Source organism: Meriones unguiculatus, chromosome 3, assembly GCF_030254825.1.
Source record: "Meriones unguiculatus strain TT.TT164.6M chromosome 3, Bangor_MerUng_6.1, whole genome shotgun sequence".
Classification (NCBI taxonomy): Eukaryota; Metazoa; Chordata; class Mammalia; order Rodentia; family Muridae; genus Meriones; species Meriones unguiculatus.
Window position 1 is genome coordinate 104,720,296 of NC_083351.1, and position 15,605 is coordinate 104,735,900.

The 15,605-nt window shown below is 39.0% G+C and overlaps 1 protein-coding gene and 1 pseudogene across 1 annotated transcript in view; one reads left to right on the plus strand and one right to left on the minus strand.

Moving 5' to 3' along the window:
* The window catches only part of Fbxl7 (F-box and leucine rich repeat protein 7), a 379,632-nt gene that overhangs the window by 336,521 nt on the left and 27,506 nt on the right, over positions 1-15,605 (plus strand). The window lies entirely within an intron of this gene.
* LOC132653412 (U6atac minor spliceosomal RNA) lies at positions 631-744 on the minus strand (annotated as a pseudogene).

Sequence of the window (15,605 nt, forward strand, 5' to 3'; positions counted from 1 at the left end):
CTGATCTCTGTGAGTTCAAGGCCAGCTTGGTCTATAAAGTGAGTTCAAGACAACCAAGACTATACAGAGAAACCCTGTCTTAAAAAACAAAAACATAAAAATTTTTTTTACAGTGAATGAAGTAGGATAAGGGTATGAGGCTAGGGTCTTTAAACTAAATAAATCCTAAAGCTTGTATATGTTTTAAAGGACATTCCAAGGAGAAACAAACTGTTAGTAAATGTCAAGTTACCCTCAACAGTAGGCAACTTAAGTTCCAACATGGTTAACTGCCTATTAAATTATAGATTAATTTTTATAAAAGATTTTTTCCTTATATGTAATAAAGGAGTCTTTCCTTCAGCTGCCTCTATTTATTCTTGATACTTTATCCCTTTATTATTGAAAGAACAAAAAATGAGTAACTATTAGTCACCTTCAGTAGCCTTAGAGAAATGCAAATTTGGTGGTTTAAACAGAAATACATTGGTCATAGTTGCTGATGCTGAGAAATGCAGAATCAGGCTTTCAAGAAGGTGGCTTTAGTTCACAGCCTCATCGCCTGGCTTGCAGGTTGCCATCTCCTCGTGCACTGGCATTGCTTAATGACACACCTTCAGGGATACAAAGATGTCTCTGCTGTCTCTTCCTATAAGGGCACTAGTCCTACTAGACTAGTCTTAACCGTATGTGTGTTGTTAGGCCCAGGGGCCTCTTCCATCCTTGTCAAGAGGAGTGCTAACGTTCTCTCTTTTCATACAACACTGGACTAGTCTTTATGACCTAACTCAACCTTAATTGTGTCCTTAAAACATGAGGCATAATCTCCAAATGTGACCTTGCTGGATGTAAGTTATGAAATTTTGCAAATATGTACAAAGAAACTCCAGTATACAGTATATAGAGATGCAGGACCAGAGCGCTGCTGCTAAAGCTGTGACAATCACAGGATGTAAACTGATAATGCTTCAGTAAAGAATATTTTGAAATGGAAACTCTTAAATCTGTAGAAGCTTTCTACAATATAGTCACATAGACATATAAAGGGAGCTTAAGTGTAGTTAGCTTATAATAAGAGGACAGTGCCTCTCCCAGACACCAAAGGCTATCAAATAAAAATCCCAGTACCATCTCCAGCTTACCTCTTTTTCAAGTTGTTGGTCAGTGAGGTACCGTAGCCCTTCCCCAAAACTTCATATGTTCTTATCATTGTTCTTTGTTACTTTCTAGAACTTGATGCTAACCTATTGCTGAAGACACCACATACTTGAGTTATAGGACATGGGAAAATCAAGCTGGTCCCAGTTGGCCTGCTTTGTTCCTACTGGCTAGCTTTCACAAAGGTGGAAGGTCCTATGCGTGTTACTAGGGAGAAAAGTCATCATAGTTTTACTCAGATTTAAACCGAGGGAGCTACAATAACAACCTGCCTAGCAAGACATTTCCACCTGTTCAGTAACGGCAAGGATGTTAGAGGAATAAGCAACCACTTTCTGGTGATATTTAAATCTTGCTCTACAAGACAGAACTCATGCCTGGCACTGCTAACTGCCTCCCCTGACTCCTCACCCAAAGGCCTTAGGAGCAAACCTAATATTGTTGTACTATAAAAATGGACATAATAGAAATTGCCCTCCAAGTTCTTATGTTTATACCTATAGATTAGTGCTTCTCTCAACCTTCATTAGATAAGAGTCTTGTTGCAACAAATGGCGACTAATACAGAGATAACCCACAACTGGTCAAAGTTCAAAGAAGAAGAGATTATGGATTGCTTGGCATTAAATACATCTATATCACAACCTTCCACCCATGGCTCAGAGGAAGCAAGGGAAGAAAGACTTTACAAGCTAGAGATGGTAAACATCTGCAGCCAAGTTGTATATGCCAGATATTACTGGGTCATTGCGTACAACTCACAACAGCTATGGTTTCATGCAGAAAGTCTGAATCAGATCAAGCCAGCCAGAATCCCAGAGTGGAATGGGGGGAGGCTCATGAAATCTGACCCATCTCTGAGGAGCAATTGGCAATTGATGGCTGCTGAAAGAGGGAGGGAGGGAGAAGAAGGTCAGTTTTCTTCATGGATATACACTATGAGAAGCTACTGATGCTCTCACAGAAAGTCCTATACATATGCTCAGATAGATACAGTAAGTAGACTCACTGGGTTGTAAAAAGAGCATGTGATGTTGGGAGGGAAAGTGCTCATGACAATAAGGAGGGAATTAAAGGGAAGGAGGTGAAGTAATTTGATCAAATCATTTTATATCCATGCATTCATGAAAACTCTCAAACAATTCAAAAAATAAATATAAAAATTAAAATATAGCAAATCTATAATGTGAGTGGATAAAATACAGTTACCCAAGTAATGAATGTGAGAAAATTTTACCACTTGGATCAGTTTTACTAACAGATTGTTTCAAATAGAAAAAAATTACTGGACCCAAAATAAGACATTTAAAAGAGAAAGGAAAGTGAGAATAAAATATGCTAAATTTAAATTTTGGATGTGTACAGTTTGTCTCTTCATAATTTAAAATTTGCCAACAAATTTTGATAATGAGTGTTTCCGGTTCTTGTGTATTGGCTACTTATTGCTATATAAGCAATTACAAACATACCTGGAGCTTAAAACAATAGCACTGGTACTGGAGAAAGTACTGAGCTTTTTCTCGGGTAAGAGCACCGGCTATGCAAGGATGAAGGCTGGCGTTTGGATCCCTGGCGCCATGCACGAAGGTGGAGTGGCTGTGCAGGCCCCTGTAAGCCCAGTGCCCTGGGCCAGGGTATAGAATTGCTGAACATTTCTGGCTACTAGCCTAGCTCCAAGTTCAGTGAGAAAACTTGTCTCAAGGGGAAAAGGGGGAGAGTTAACAGAGCAGCACACTGGAAGCCCTCCTCTGACCTCCATGAGCACAGAGGCAGCCATGTACAGTCACATACACATACACCCATAAAGTGCATGTGCACATGCCCAGATGATAGTGTTTACTAGCACATTGTTTCTTAGAGTTAGTAATTAGGAAACTTATCTATAGCACTCTGAAGCCATGAATGTGGCCTAAGGCAATGGTTGAAATGTGGGAGATACAGTTATCGCAAGGCTCATCCTAGAATGATCCAGGCTAGACTCACTTGCGTGGATGGAGGATGTAGCTCCTCACTGGTGGATCTTCATTTCCTTTTGAGTTTCTGGCCAGAGGCCTCCTTTGGTTTCTTTCTGTATGAGCATCTTTATGGGATAGTTCCCAGAATGATATCTTACTGCACCAAGTGACAGAATGGGATGAGAAAGAGAAAACAAACAAACAAACAAAAAAAAACAAAACAAAAAAAAACAAAACAAAAAAAAAACAAGCAAGGCAGGAAAAAAGAGACACAGTTTTTTTTTTCGTTGATAGGATTTTTATTTTTTTAATTAATTACAGTTTATTCATTTTGCATCCCAGCTGTAGCCCCCTCTTTCATACACTTCCAATCACACCCTCCCTCTTCTCCTCCCATGCCTCTCCACTGATAGGGGAGGTCCTCCTCCCCTTCCATCTGACTCTAGCCTATCAGGTCTCATCAGGACTGGCTGCATTGTCTTCCTCTCTGGCATGGTAAAGCTGTTCCCCCCTCAGGGGGGAGGTGATCAAAGAGCAGGCCACTGAGTTCATGTCAGAGACAGTCCCTGTTCCCATTACTAAGGAACCCACTTGTACACTGAGCTGTATCCATCTGTGCAGGGATTCTAGGTTATCTCCATGAATGGTCCTTTATTATGTAACCACAAGTCCAGATCCTTGCCATTCTTTCCAAATTTCAGTTTTCAGAATGTCACTAAATTCAGTTCATACTCGAGGTGTGATCATACAAACGAGTAAACACCAGGAAGGAATTATAAATAATGGCAGGCTTTCATCCCAATAGCCACAAAATGGGAGGTTAAATAGAAACCAAGTTAATGATCAAGTTGCAAGCCTCAGATTTCCCCACATGATATTAACATTATATGTGCATATATAGACATGTATCTATATGACATTGTTGTGTTTCCTCCTGACTCCATGTCTATGCTAGTATATAATACATGAAATCGCATGGGACAAGTTAAGATTTCTAATATCGTTATATTTTTCAAAATGGTATTTTCTCATTTGATATTTGTGTAAGAGTAAATTACCAAAGAAGGACAAGAAGGAAGAAAGATAGCAGCTTGAATTGTTAGATTATTCTGTGCTAAATATGGCCCATATATGTTGTGTACTAGTTTCAATTTCCATAATTGTGCTGAAATAATTCCCAAGACACACTATTTGTACACATGTGTGGTTGCGTGTGTGCGTGCGTGCGTGTGTGTGTGTGTGTGTGTGTGTGTGTGTGTGTGTGTGTGTGGCCATGTGTATTTTTACAGTGAGAACACACACAGGGCAATGGATCTATGTGTCAGTGGGTGGCCTTGTATATTTACCTTGCTTCTTTCTCACCACAGCCATAAAACAGGGCACAGGGACTTTTAAAGCTGGAGAGGCCTAAGTTAGTCCTGTCTCCAAAAGGCATTTCCTTTCTCACAAGTACATTATTTCCTTTTGTATAAGCAGCACCCCCAGTACATGTTTGGTACATCTTCAAAGATATATTTTATCTTCAATTAGGGACTAATTTTAGTGATCCCTATTTTGCCCCTTCATTATTCTGGTTTATAGATGGCCATCCTGCCAACAGGAGCTTTTCACCCCATAAACCTAGGGTATTCCACTTTGTTTAATTAGCATGGCTACAGATGGTGGATATAGAGCCAAGGGGAAAATCCTTTCCTAATAAAATCTGTCAAAACCATGGGAATTGCATGTGTTTGCATGTGTGTCTGCCTAACCTCGAGTGCACATATTTTCTGTGAGTCGCAGCTCACGAAGCAACATTGCTGATCCCACAACTACAGGATCCTAAAAGATGATTTAAAGTGCTGCAAAGACATCTCTACAATCAGCAAGTTCATTGTGACTGTGATGCAATTAAAGAGCCAACATCACTTTGATTTGCTTTGGGCTGTAAGAGGAAGGAGAAAAGGCTTTACCAATTCAAGAGACAGATAAATTGCCTTTTCTAAACAAAGACTCATTGCACTTTTAAACGTGGGGCTCCCATAATTTAAAAAAAATAGTTTATATACGGGGATGAACCGTATAAACAATGCGGCCTAGACGAGGCTATGGTTTTGTCCAATGAAAGGACTGGACTTGACAAGACCACCAATTGTTCTGTTGTGTTTTGGAAGCCTGATCCAAGTTTACATTTCCAGCCAATGCTTCACTCCCGTGTTTATGATAGCACAAAAGAGCTCTGGGAACTTCTCTAGGGAGAGCCAGGGCTATGTGGATTGTCTATAGGAAGAAGTGTAAGGAAGACAGACTGGAGAGAGAGCATGAAGAATAGATGGTCCTTCCTGGGTTAACATCAAAATCCCAAATTGGATTCTGCTACATATCAAAAGTGAACATATTTTCAGTGTTTGCACACAACTAGGAATTGCCAAATGGATATTTCAGTCTGGAAAGCACCACAACATGAACCATTTGCACAGCTGTCGTTAGACATGGCTCCACACCATCTCAATGTGTCTCTTAAGCATAAATATTGACAGTGTGCATTTCCAGGCTTTGTCAAGGGATGTCCCTGGTGATAGCAAGTCAATATGTAACTTCATAAACACTCTTCTCCCAGTACTCATTCCACCACCCATGATGCGTGTCTGTCTTTAATATTTGAGTAGTCACAGATGAATAGCTTTGATGGGGAATCTAACAAGTATCCCATGTGGCTATTATGGTAAATTCAAGACTTACTTTGTGTAAAAATCCTTCAAATCATTTTAAATATGTTTCTGTTGCCAACAGGAAAAAAAGAAATTCTGTTATTTTAAAAGGTATATGTGTATGAAATTCTCAAAGAATGTATTTTTAAAACATATATTTAAAAGTAGTTAACTTTCTCAGGGTCATTTTGACTTGCATTTCCCTGATGACTAAGGACATTGAACATTTCTTTAAGTGTTTCTCTGCCATTCAATATTCCTCTATTGAGAATTCTCTGTTTAGCTCTGTACCCCATTTTTTAATTGGACATCAGAGGAGGGATAAAACAGGGAACAGGACAGGAGCCTACCACAGAGGGCCTCTGAAAGGCTCTGCCCTGCAGGATATTGAGGCAGATGCTGAGACCCAGAGCCAAACTTTGGGCAGAGTGCAGGGAATCTTATGAAAGAAGTGGGACATAGTAAGACCTGGAGAGAACAGAAGCTCCACAAGGAAAGCAACAGATCCAAAAAGTTCGGGCACAGGGATCTTTTCTGAAACTGATACTCCAGCCAAGGAACACTCATGGAGATGACCTGGAACCCCTGCACAGAGGTAGCCCATGGCATTTCAGTGTCCAAATGGGTTTCATACTAATGGGGACAGGGACTATCTCTGACAGAAACTGATTGGCCTGCTCTTTGATCACCTCCCACTAAAGAGGGAGCAGCCTTACTAGGCCACAGAAGAAGACACTGCAGCCACTCCTGATGAGACCTGATAGACTAGGATCAGAGGGAAGGGGAGGAGGACCTCCCATATTAGTGGACTAGGGGAGGGGCATGGGTGGGGAAGGAGAAGGGAGAGTAGGATTGGGAGGGGAAGAGGGAGGGAGCTACAAGGGGATGCAAAATAAACGAACAGTAATTAATAAAAATAAAAATAAAATTTAAAAAGTAGTTAACTTTCTCTGGGGTCCTTTGCTCTTCCATTTCTGCCTTGTGTACTCTCCCTCTCACTCCCACTCTGTTCTTCTCATTATCTAGATCCTAGACTATGCTGAGCATCCTGGATTTGACATCTCAATATGGTTATAAACTCTGGAAGTCCTTGTGAGCTTTTCTCATCACCTCTTCCTCAGCTGAGCAGTCTGAGCTGTCAAGTGAGACTGTAGGGCAGTGGTTCTCAGCCTTCTTAATGATGCAGCCCTTTAATACAGTTCCTCATGTTGAGGTGACTCCAACCATAAAATTGTTTTCATTGCTGCTTCATAACTGTAATTTTGCTACTAATATAAATTTCCCTCTTTTCTGATGGTCTTTGACAGCCCACATGGAAGGTCAGTAGACCCCCCCCAAAGGGATCATGACATATATATTGTTGTCTGACTTGGAAAATTATCTAGTAAGAAAACCAAGTCAAGCCAGGCATGGTGGCACATGCCAGTAATCCCAGCACTCTGGAAGGCAGAGGCTGATGGATCGCTGTGAGTTTGAGGCCAGCCTGTTCTATAAATTGAGTCCAGGACAGCCAACGCTACACAGAGAGACCCTGTCTTGAAAGAAAAGAAAAAAATCAAGTGCAAGGCAAACAACATGCACTGTCGTTGAAGCATCCAATCTGCCTCTCAAGGCTAATCTTTTTGTTGTTGTTTTTATCCTTTATAGAAAATGGTAATGTTGGTCCTTCCCTTCCTGAACTGATGGTGCAATTCAGTCAGTACTGAATGCTGTGTGTGGTTTCTTTCTTTGTGGCTTTGGGAGTATTTGATCTTTGGTTTCTCCACATTACTGATAATTAATGTTAATCCAGTTGGACACACCACACCCATGTGCACACACATGTGCTCACACACAAACATACACACAGTGAAAAAGAAAGCACTAATAGGGCTGAAGGTGTAACTCAGTGGTAAAGGACTTGCCTAGAATGCAGGCCCTCCAATTCAAGGGGATGTTGCAAGCTGAGTTTGCTCTTCATTGACACCCTTCTCCCAAGAAGTCTTACCCAGGACTAAGATAAGGTTTCTTTTACCATAGAATTTACCAAAGCTCTTGCATGAGACTTCAGCATATCTTCCTCGTCTAAAAAACACAATCTCCCATTTCTCAGAGTCACAGAGAGATATGAGCCAATGTGGAGGGCTACAGGAAGATGGTGTTCTTAAGATTAAGACAGCAGAAGCCACTGGTCCCTAGACTCAGCTGAGACCCTCAGTAAAGGTGTTCTGGGATGCTCAGGTCCCAGGAGCCAGCTGTTCTCCAGCTCTCTTCCACATAAGAATTACCCGGAGATGCGAGAAAAAAAAAATCTCTAATGTGTATGCTGTATATGCCATCAAAGTAAAGTCTCAATGGTAGAATCCAGGCATCAGTGTTGTTTTCAACCTTCCTGTTAATTTCAGCATTCAGCCGAGCCTGGGAATGGTGCATTTGTAAGTGTCTTAAGGTGCATAGCACAGCGCTTTGTAAATATCTGTTTCCAGGGTCCATTGATTCCTTCCTTCCACAAGCATGATTATTTAGCAGCTATTCCCAGCTGAGAAACAGCACAAGACATAAAATCAATCAACAAACAAACAACCCCAAACTGAACCAGGTGCTATAACACAGACTCACCTAAGAACTGGCGTGGGAGGCAGGCAGACAGTTATAACCTGAAGTGGATTTCTCTTAGAGCTGACTTTAGCATGAGGAAAATATTCTTGGGGATGTTTCATATGTCTTTTCAAGTAGAAAGAATAAAATTGGCAGACCACACCTTTGCTTTTCTCCAAAGAGGGAATGGAAAGCAACAAGCCAGCCCAAAAGGAATGTCCGCTTATCAATCCTCCCTTTGATTCTATGCTCTTTACAGACTATAAACAGATCCTGAGTGAGGGGAAGCATTCACTAACTAGTTGATGGTAATAAATTTAAAGACAGTATTTTAACATAAAATTGTTCAAGTATGATGTTGAAAGTTAAAACTATGTAATGCTTCTTAAAATCTGCCAAATGGACGAGAAAATCCCAGCTTCATTACAGTTGTTCCGTGTGTCACTATTAATATGTTCTCTGCTTAACTTAACTTTTACTAATGGGGATGACATAGTTATTAGTATTTTCATGCCCAAGGCAAGAAATACTCATTTAAAATTATTTTTGAAAGAATTTCAAGGAAGCTGCATAGAGCTTCAGTTTCCAATTCTACTATATGCATGGAATTATGTCAGAAAAAAATAAAATCCTCAAGTATTGCTTGTGGTTTTTTTTTTCCCATTATTGTAAGAAAATACTGTGACAAAAACAATTCAATAAAGAGTGTATTTTGGCACACAGTTTAAGAATACCACCCATCAATTCAAGTTGGCAAGCTGCTGATTCAATTTTCATCCACAGTTACAAAACAGAGAATGATAAACATTTGTGTTCAGCTAGTGTTTGCAATTTGTATAACAAGCAAAACCCAGAACTAATCAGAATTTGAAGAAGTCAACTAGTTGATCTGCTGTCAATTTCATTTCCATTTCTGTACATGTTAAGATGCAAACTTTTCCATATAAAATTATGGAAAGGAAAGGAGTCCCCAGTAGGATATTTTGTCTTTCCAATTATAGCTACTAAACTATCACTTGCTAAGAACCTATTTTTATTGAACCTATATACTGGAAACATGAGAAAAACAAAGATGAGAGGAGTTAGTAGCAGAGAGGACAAATGTGGCTGCTACATGGAAAACACATCTTGGGGGAGCTAGAGGGGAGATAGACAGCTGCAGTAACCCAGATATGATAGCAAAATTTCAGGTGTGAGTTTAGAATGTTTTTAAGGGAGCCCAAGAATTATGAAAATCGTTGAGAAAAGAGTCCACTGTTCTCTGCGCTTATAATTGTGTTACATCTGAAATTCTATCATAGTGTTTCTGTTTGGGTGAGACATTTTACAAACAACTATGAACAGGAAGGTGGAGATATTTGTTAATTACTGTGTGACAAATTCTCATTCAGTATTTAACCTGAAATAATTTTCTACTTTGTTTTTTGCAATGCTATTTCAAGTGGATACTATTTTCCTCATTTCACAGATTCATGAACCACGGCTTAGGGAATTCAGGGTGATTCATAAAAGGTCACTCTGCTGAGGGCTGAGCAAATCTGTGCTCTTACCTTAACCACTATGACCCTGGTAGGAAAATCTGGAAAGACATTGCTTACATTGTAACATCTGATGATCTCTCTTCCAGATGGTCTTTCAAAAAAATGGTAGGAAATTATGAAGAAAAAAGAAATGATCAGCATTAATTTGTATCCATTTCAATAGCAAGAAACGAGCATTAGGCTTTAGTGTGTTCCGAATCAGTACTGAGTTTATAAGCACAAAGTGTCCACTGTGGTACCTACAAACTCACCACCTCAACAATTCACTTTAACAGGAGAATCAGCACACATCAGAAAGATTGCCATAGTGAGTGAAGTGCCTACTCAATCTGAGTGAACCTCTTGTGTGACCTGATTATAATGGTTTACAGTTTAATTCTGAATGAGCTGTTGTCTACAGGACCCAAATGAAAAGTAATGACATAGAGCTTTCTTTGTACACTTCTAATTCAACACTAAGCTCAAAATTGGTCAGCTTGTTTAGATGGATGTAAGTCGAATACCTTGTAGCACAAATTATGATTGAGGATATAGCGGTAGAGAATGAATTGAACTGTATCTCCTTGTTATGCCTTGTATTAAGGAGTAAGGAAGCAAAGTCAGGCTCAACTAAAGCCTCCAAAGAAGAGCCACATAGAACCATGGTCAAATTCTCAACTGAGCAATAGTCTGTTCTATTGAGTAAAACCATCAACATATAAAAAAGCAAGATGAAAGGGATTCATATAATATCAATCATAGTAGCAGATGTGTCAAAATAACTTAAGGAATTTTTGGCTGGTTGTTGTTATGCAGAGATATCTCGAAGAGAATGTTCTAATAACAAAATAACACTTTTATTTCAGGGCATGTTAAATGCAAGACTTGTCTGTCTAGCTATCAATAGGGCCCTCAGACAGTAAATGTCAGTCTCAGAAGGCATGAAGGCTATCAGGACTGAGCGGAGGTGATTGAGTGATAGTGAAGAAGCATTCCTCATAAATATAAGTATATTTATTATAGTGTTTACTGTTTACAATGTAGGCAAAGTGTCTTCTGAGGTCTTTAGGATTAACTGTATGATTCATTTCAAGGAAAAGACTCTGCCCCTGCCCAGCTGACATGTAAAGTGTATGTCATATTTTGAAGCACTTATAAGCACATAATTTGTTGCTATTAGCACTTATGAAAAGGCACATTTGAGAAGGAAATATGAATTCTGTTGAACAACTACACACTAGTATACTAGTGCTATCAGGCTAATGAGATGTTCCTTAAGGACTTTTGTCATTAGATTTGCTAGGGTGAATATTAGTTTTTAAAAAGTTGATGCAAGCTGCTTTACAAAATAAAATAAAATAAGCCTTTCAGAACACTGCAATGGTAAATCATAACGTTTCAGAGACAATGAGATATTTCTTTTCATAACATAAATGTTCAAGTTGAAAGTGAAATCATCTGTGTTTCTGAAAGAGTTCAAAGTTATCAACATGTCAATGTCAGTTTGTCCTATATATTCCATTTATTAATCTACCATTCTACCTGCCCATGATTATAAAGATGTCTATCAGAATGCTACAGTGATTGAAGAGATCATATATAATTATCCTTATCATCATGATAATCTATATTGTAATGTTTGTATTAGGCATATATTCTTTATATAATTGGCCTCCCTTAAGTGATTTCAGAAATTTTGAATCCAGTTAGGTGTAATGGCAAGAAAAACCAGTATAATCCGTCACCAAAAACATATGGGATGAGGTATAACTGAAACTCTCAAGGGAGCCTTTTATGTAACTGAAAATCCCATAAATTGTTCTGGAAAATATGTGAAATTAAAGTATAATGAATAAAAAAGTTGCTGTAGGCTGGAGCCATAGCTTGTCGTGAGCGTTTGTTTGAAAATATCACAACCTGCACGGATCTAAACTGTTCAATCTCTATGCCTCGAGAGGACTTCTTTTCTTATTTTTTATATTAATCACAGATTATTTACTTTGTATCCCAGCAGTAGCCCCCTCCCTCATTCGCTTCCAATCCCACCCTCCCTCTCTTATCTCCTCCCTGCCCCTTTCCAAGTCCACTGATAGGGGAGGTCCTCCTCCCCTTCCTTCTGACCCTAGCTTATCAGGTCTCTTCAGGATTGCCTGCACTGTCCTCTTCTGTGGCCTGGCAAGGCTGCTCCTCCCTCAGGGTGGGGGTGTCAAAGAGCTCGCCATTGAGTTCATATCAGAAATAGTCCCTGTTCCCCTTACTAGAGAACCCGCTTGGATGCTGAGCTACCATGGGCTACATCCAAGCAGGGCTTCTTTGTCTCTCACAACTGCCCAAGAAATTCATGAATACACATGAATGTACAAAAAAGTGTACATTTATTTATTTTAGAATAAATAAATATCATTATGTTTTAAAATTTTTGTTTGTGTCTGTCAGTCCGTCTGTGTGTCTGCACATGCCACAGTGTGTGTGGAAGTAGAGAACAGCTTGAGAGGGTTGCTCCTCTTCTCTCACCATGTATTCGTGATGGAACTCTGGTCGCCTGGCTAGACTGTAAGCATCTTTACCTCCAGAGCCATCTCAGCAGCTCCAGAAAAAGAGACTTCACAAACTTAAGTCTGTATCTTTTATAAAATTTGTTTTATTCCTGCTCTGTGGTTTTTTTTTCTTTGAGGTGCTTTTATAGATGCTAGAAAGTAGTTCCAGATAACATAATCAGAGCATGCATTCCCATGTTGTTGTTTAATGTCTACTACATAGGATGGCAAAGTGTTTGCTTTGATTGAAATACAAAGTGCTATGATGACTTAAATGAGGCACACATCCAAGTTGAAAGAATCAGGGAAAAATTACAAAGGATATAGCATTTGAGTTAGATATAAAAAGGTTTTGTAACAACAAGAATTCTGGGGGGAAAAAAAGGCTGAGAAGTAAAAGAGGAGTTTGTATGTAGGAGAGCCGATGTCAGCCCTGGGTTGTTCTGAAAGGTTAGGTCACTTGAAAAAAATAAATAAATAAATAAATAAATAAAGAGGTTGAAAATTTGTACCAAGCCTTTGCATGGCCAACTTAATGTGTATAAGCAAGAAATTGATCTTAACTTGACATGCAGTAGACATTTATCTAGGTGGTTAAGTAAAGAAGTGGATGGATGACAAGTATGCTTTGAGAACCCTGATCCAATGAGAGTGAGTAGGGTTGGGAGTCAGAGCAAAGAATGCAAAACTCATTGAGATTCCATCACAGCCCATCAGTATCTTTCTGTCATATTGAAAATAGAACCCAGGGCTTTGAACATGCTAGGCAAGCACTTTACCACTGAACTACCAACCTCAGCCCAATACCTCTCCTATTATGACTAGTGCTTATATAAACAGTAACAAGACACATTGCAAAGTCAGCATGGAAATGTAATATACTTGGCATGGATGTGCAAACAAAAAGTGAAAATATGAAGGCCTCACCACAATTTTCTCTTCATATACACCTTTATTCATATGAATTAAATCACATTAACTCAGCACCAGCTAGAAATTTTATGAGCTAGAACATTTATTCAGGTTGCAGCTAGCTACTCATGTATGACTCATTCTTTAATGAGCAAGAATGACTCAGTTTCTTTCCTAGAGCATTGAAAACTCTATTGATTTATATGAAAAAATATGAGTTTGACAATGATATCTAGTGGAAGTGTATTTGTAGCCAGATGCTTGATTGATTGAGACTCCCATTATACATACATACATATGTACATATGAAAGAGAAATGAAGTTTGACATGAGCATTCATTCTCAAGGACATTTGTGTCTTGATTTCAACAAAGTAGCCCTTAGGCATAGCCATATGAAGAGTATTCTTTTGGTACAATTTACACTATAGATTCACACCACGAATGTGTATCAGAGGATAAAAGTCTGTATCTAAAATAGTTTGCACAGGTAGGTGGATAAAACCCAATGTGATTGTAGCTCTTTGCTCTACAAAAAGCTGGAGCTCAGAGCTGAAATCTGAACCATTCCATTCTGTATCACATGCATTTCCATTGCCATTTCCCAGGTTATTTCTCCTTTAAGCTACAAAGTCACTTTCTTTCACCCACTCATCTCCTGCAAGGTAGTTATACTTTTCCAAGCAATTTTATCCCTCATAGGGATAGTTTTCTTTTAAAAAAAAGACTGATGTGTGTATGTGTATCTATATAAAACTAAGAATGTATGTGACATGGATACACATGAATACATACACTATCACGGGTATTTTTATACTATATTTCTATATACAGTTGTCTACAATTGGTGAGCCCAGGATCCCAGCCATCTCAAGTGCTAAACACATTTAACCTGCACAGGTGGGCCTGTACACATACAATTAAATTTATATGACTTATATAAATAAAATGCAAATTCTATGTAAGTAGTTGTTACTCTTATTATTCAGAAAATAATGGCAAGAAAATATATGTACATATTTAGTACATTTTCTTTAATAATATCAACCATTAGTGTTTTTGAATAAGCCCTTGAGGAGAGAGAGTTGACCACACATAAAATGTCAGCATGTGCACGCTATCAATCGTCACACTATTTTTGACTCTTCAGTTTTCTGAGACATTGTTCTGTTTCATAGGTTCTACTGATTGGATCATAGCACATGAGATCATTGACACAGAGAAGGGGTTGCCACTGAAATAAATGGATTTGAAAGAACTTCTCTCAGGTCTGAATACATGAGAAAATCAATTTAAGGAGCCTTTTACACAATAACTTCCTCCCCATCAAAAACAATCAGGATTTTTTTTTTTCTTCCGTGGTTCTTAAGACATAGGGAGCAACTAGATGTAAGAAACCCAGAAGGCTAAAGCTCAGAAGTCTGGCCCAGTCAAGAGTTCTTCAGAGACTTGATCAAAATTGAATAGCAAGAACACCCAAAAGAAATCATTCATGCAGAGGGAAAATGTTCACTGTTGGTGAGTATATTCTTGCGAATAGAAATGAGAAGGGAAGACACTCTGAAGAGGCTCAGTGTAAGAACACTAATAGTAAGATCAAAGACAAAGGACTAATTTTCAATGCTGACTCATAGATACATGGTTAAGAATATCAAAGTGTTTCTTTAGAATCATTCAGAAAATTGCTCTGGGTCCCAGGTAGTTAGTCTCAGTACCAAGACCAGTGGCAACTATCTATGAAGCCATGCAGGTAAGGCCACTATGGCCTATCTCACATTCTCAGGTTCCTGGCCTGAACTGCTTCTGTTCTTGATTTTTCTTAAAATACAAAGAAAGATACTGCTGGAGACAACCTCACAAAAGAATAGTTTGTTGCTACTGTGAAACCAATGTCTGTTATTTCTCTGTAGTCCATCTCTGGCCATCTCTGAATCCTGGAGTGTCCTGCTTTGAAGTTGACAGTGCAGAAGGATGTCTCTACAGACAAAGGCCTTCAGCCGAGGAAGTAAAAGGAAGTCACCCTCATCCCCTTCCTGAATACCTCATGTGGTTCTTTCTCACACACTGAATCTGTACACCTACAAACAGCAATCTGTACCCAATACATTTGAGAGAAAGAGAAACATTACTTTTCCCAGTAGTTGGGCCTGTAGATGTTATTTCTACTGTGGCCAAATCAGCTGGCCAGGAAGACAAGTAGAGACATTAAAAGAAAACCACTTACTTTGGACAAGAAATGTGGTTTTCAACCTTCTGAATTAAGAATGTTCAATCCCCA